Source organism: Lactuca sativa, chromosome 1 (assembly GCF_002870075.4).
Source record: "Lactuca sativa cultivar Salinas chromosome 1, Lsat_Salinas_v11, whole genome shotgun sequence".
In the NCBI taxonomy this organism is placed as follows: domain Eukaryota; kingdom Viridiplantae; phylum Streptophyta; class Magnoliopsida; order Asterales; family Asteraceae; genus Lactuca; species Lactuca sativa.
The window spans coordinates 94,605,280-94,610,641 of NC_056623.2; positions in this window are offsets into that span (position 1 = coordinate 94,605,280).

Sequence of the window (5,362 nt, forward strand, 5' to 3'; positions counted from 1 at the left end):
TCTCTTTATACCTTCTCCACTTGCTTATGGTGTTTGTAAGCCATTAGAGGAGTGACACTTGTGACTCTCAGCTTTCCAAGGTCAATTCAAGGAGGAATTGGATTGTTATTGCTATATAACAATCAAGGTATGTTCTTAAACCTAATTACATGTGAATTCCGATTTCCATATGCTAGAATTAGGGTTCAAAGTCTTGGATTCGAAGTATGTACAATAGAGAAACCTAGATCCAAGCTTTAGGGTTTATATGAGCACATAGGATGTCTTATGACCAAAACCCATCAGACCCTCACCCCTTTCACATGTACTAGTGAAGGGTGACTTGGTCATCTTTCCAAGCAAACAAGACTCGCATGTGTCATCTTCCCTAAGGTCGAATGACTCCAACACTCCATCCTTTTGGAGTTTGGCTATGCGCTTCTTGTTGACATGTCCAAGACGACAATGCCACAAGGATGCTCTATCCATACCATTGGAAGAATCCATGCATAAAACGTCATTTCCTAGGTTATCAACAATCATAACAGTTTCATAAATTCCATTACATGGTATTGCTTCAAAATATAAGACACCATTTAGATAAGCACAAATAGAACCATTCTCATTATTAAAAGAAAATCTAAATCCTTGTCTAAACAAACCATGAAATGAAATGATGTTTCTTGCCATTTCTGGAGAATAGCAACAATTGTTCAAATCTAAACATAAACCATTCCTAAGCACTAGAGAATACACTCCAATCTTGGTCACAGGCGAAGATCTTCTGTTCCCCATGATTAGATTTATTCTTCCATGCTCCACATCCCTATTTCTTCTTAGTCCCTGCAATTCAGAACAAATGTGGTAAACACACCCGGTATCGAGGACCCAACAAATAGCATGAGATGAATCATTAGATTTAATTGTGTATATACCTGCGAAGGACGGCTTGATCTTTCCTTCCCTGATGGCTTGCAGGTAGTCTGGGTAGCTTCTCTTCCAATGCCCTATTTTGTGGCAGTGGTGGCACTCTGCCTCCTTTGGGTTAGGGTTAGGCTTAGCGGGATCAACTTTGGTCCCACTAGAAGAGGAACCATCTCGGGACTTTCCCTTGCGGTGGCTCTTAGACGGAGCCTTCCTCTTCTTGCCTCTTTGTGACATCCCCATTTTCACGGCCAGAAAAGACCGATGTTGTTTATGCTTTATAAAAATCAGAGTACTTCATTTTATAAAAATGTTGCGGAATTTGTTCCTAGAAAAACATGGTAAATACGTTATTAAAACATTTTCGAAGAAACGTATTTATTTCATTTTAAAACGTTTGGGATGTCATCGTTAATACAGAAACATAAGCATAAACAGAACTTACAATTATTTACACTAGTGATCTACATCTCTTTAAATCTCTCAGTGTAATGTCACTTCATATCAACGCCTGTGATATAAATAAACTGAGTGGGTCAGGTTGAGAAACCTGGTGAGTACATAGGGTTTTCAACCCACAATAATATAATTATTATGTTTAAACAATCAAACAATCAACCCAATTACCCATCCCCATTATCTTCTTTATTCTTAAGGATCTACCCTAAGAATCAGCTATTTCTCATTCATTCATTCCTAAGGATCATCCTAAGGAAACAACATGAAGTCCATTGTTGCCAATGACACATTGGTCAAGCGCAGATGCTAATATTGTCACTTAGGCTCAGCTGCCAGAATTAGGACATTTTCTATGAGGCGCTTCTGTCGGTATTGACCTTTAAACACTACTGTCATGGTCATAAGGCTCCCTATTAGGCGCAGCTGCCGATACTATCCTTAGAGCGCAGCTGCTAGGACGTTTACCGTAGATCTAAATCATCTACGGGTTGTGGCGCAGCTGCCAGTGCTCATCTATAGGGTACTAGGTCCACTGCTGCCAATGTATACCTATAGGGCACTAGGTCCGTACTACTAATGTTCCTCTATTTCAGCTTTTATCCATCATCATTCATCTACCCATGTTTTACCCAACATATTTTGTAGATATAAAATACTTTATACAGTTTACATCATTTAAAACATGTATAAAAATCTTTCACCGGCATAGACAACAAGTATTCAGACAATATGCACACACAACACGTAATTTATATTAAAATACTTCATATCTATGTGTAAGATGAAAGAGACCATGCACTCACCTGATTAGGTGGTGATTCCAAACTCAGACAGCACTTCGTTATCTCAAAACAATTTTCCTCGACAAAACCTAGTATCAATACCACTAGGGTTTAGTTTTTAACGTTAACCACGACTAATTAATAGTCTAGCTATTATTACTATTATATAAGCGTTAAATAACATTCAATATAACTCATAATAATAGCCCAAATAATTATTTTAAGGTCCTAATAATGTTACTATAATTAAATAAAATCTATATTAAATATAGTATAGGCGTAGCTCACTTACAGCGAGTTTTTATTAAAAACCGGGCTTCGCTGGAGCAGCGTTTCCAAGCCGAAAGTTTTTCTTCTCGGAGCCGTCGGGCGCTCCGGGGCTTTCTTCTCGTGCTAGGGAGGTTCCGTAGACTTGGGAGGGGTTTAGGGAGGCTAGAGAGAAGTTAGAGAGAGAAAGAGAGGCTTATGCTGTGAAGAAAATATGAGGAGTTCACCCTTGTATTTATAGGAGTTTTATAGTAAAGTAGTCTCTAAGCTTCGTCCGTAACTTTTGCATACGAGCTCCGTTTTTGTCTGTCCTTTTACCGTTGAGTTCCTATTAATGAGATCTTCAACTTTCATTTAGACCTCGTTGGCTAATTCTCATTCTATCTCGGATTTACAAAACTGTATCGAATTCGCCGCGCTCGAAAAGTAGGGACTAAGCTTCGTCCATAACTTTCGCATATGAGTTCCGTTTTTTTCTGTCTTTTTACCGTTGAGTTCCTATTAATGAGATCTTCAACTCTCATTTAGACCTTGTTGGCTAATTCTCATTCTATCTCGTATTTACAAAACTGTATCGAATTCGTCGCGCTCGAAAAGTAGGGACTAAGCTTCGTCCATAACTTTTGCATACGGGCTCTATTATCGACGTTCTTTATATCCACGCGTTGGTATTTACGAGTACTACAACTTTCATTTAGATCCCGTCGGCTAAAAATCGACCGATCTAAAATTCAGATTTCGGGCTGTGCATTGCTATGCTAAATCTTAGAAAAATCATAACTTCCTCATACGAAGTCAGATCTGTGCGTTCTTTTTATTGATGTTCTTAGTTTAACATATTCTACGACTTTCGTTTAGATCACTAAGGCTAAATCTCGCTCTATCGTAAATTCACTATTTACGCTTCCCGGTATCGTGCCGGTTCCGTCGCGAAACTTCAACGGGTCATAACTTCTTCGTTATAACTCGGTTTTCGGCATTCTTTATATGTACGAAAACCTTGTAACATACTCTACAACTTGGTTAAGATTATTTATTCTAAATAATCTTTTGTCGAAAAGTCGTTTTCGACCCCTATTTCCTCTAATTTGACTAGCCCACATTTGCGGGCGTTACACTCTTCCTTGCCCAATGGCCAAAACAGGAGCAGCGGGTAGATTGGGAGTGGGTGCAACAGACTTGTCCTTGAGGTTGCTCTCAGCAACCCTAAGGAGACCTTGGAGCTTACTTAGGGTGACCTCTTCCTTGTTCATGTGGTAGGTCATCCTAAATTGATTGTAACACGGAGGCAAGGAGTGAAGCACCATGTCGATTGCCAAGTCTTCCCCAAAGTCAACATTCAACTTGCGAAGACGATCGACATACCTTTGCATCTTTTGCAGGTGCACAGTTAGAGATTCTCCATGACCCATTTTAGCGGAAATCATGTTAGTGAAGATCTCGTAACGTTCCTGCCTCGTGTTTTGGTGGTATCTCTCCAACAATTCTTGGTGCATTTCGTACGGATACATGTCCTCATAGGACTTTTGGAATTCAGCGTTCATTGTGGCTATCATGATACAATGAACCTTCGTTGCATCACGTTCATGAGTCTCAAAAGCAGTCATTTCATCCAGAGTAGCGATTTCTGGGTTGATCTTCTCGAGCTTCTCATCGAGGACATACTCCTTGTCCTCGTAGCGAGCAATTGTGCGAATGTATCTTATCCATTCGCTAAAGTTCGTCCCATCGAAACTCACCTTTTGGCAAAGGCTCATCAATGTGAACGAGCTAGCAGCAACGTTGTTCGCATTCGACATCTACAAATAGAAAGGACAAAGATAGATTAGAATTTGAATCCCTAATTATCACCCAATAAGAAAAATTAGGGCTAGGATCCAACAACAATATTTACATATTAGAAATGGGATGTCGTAATCTAACATGCAAACAATTTGAAGGTAAGTGAATGACGATTCACTAATTCTCCAGCATGAAAGCATAACTTTAAGTTCTAAATGTATTGAGAATTCCTAGGTTTAGATGAGATTCATTGAAACTTTTCAATGGCATGTTTAAATCTCGATATGCCCTTCTCGTTTGTGAATGGGATACCGAGGATCTCAAAGTGGGTGTGAATTACCATGCAAATTCACATGGTGCCTTCATTGTAACAATCACTTATTCAATGTGCCAGTAAACCACACACGCTCCAATTAGTGTGCCGGTAAACCACACACACTCCACTAACTTCCCAGCAAGGGTGTAAAGTGTAATTTCATGGGATTGCATCAATTCACTTTTCCTAAAGTAACTAGGATTGGGAATTTTTTTTGAAAAACATGTAGTTACTTTGTATTTCATATTATACTTCTAATGAGGAGATGAGGTTGCCCTATCCTACCCGTTCGGCTAACGACCCTCCACCGATCAAGCAAGCGGTGGGTGTGAGTGTACACCCATTAAGCGTCATTTTATAGGTCGCAACCTTATACCCACCTTATAGACCGGCTTTGTGAATGAGGCCTACTAACGGTAAGACTAGCAATTTAATTATACATACATATATATATATATATATATATATATATATATATATATATATATATATATATATATATATATATATCTTGTAATATTATATTAGTATAGGGTTGAATTTTAAACTTGTAAAATTCTAGGGTTTGAAATTTAAATTGTCTAAATTAAACTTTTAATCACAAAACACAAATTTCAAAACTTGAGGGCAAGTTTCAAACTTTTCAAAACATAGGGGATCAAATAACAAATAATCTAAATTAACATTTAATCACATAATTATCCATATTTGATTTATTTAATTATTTCTTGCAAAACAATTTACCAATTTAATTAAAATAATTAATCAATTATCACATAAGGAAATTAATATTTAATTAATTGATAAATATCATCAATTAGGTCAAGAATATACTCAAATATATCTTAAAATC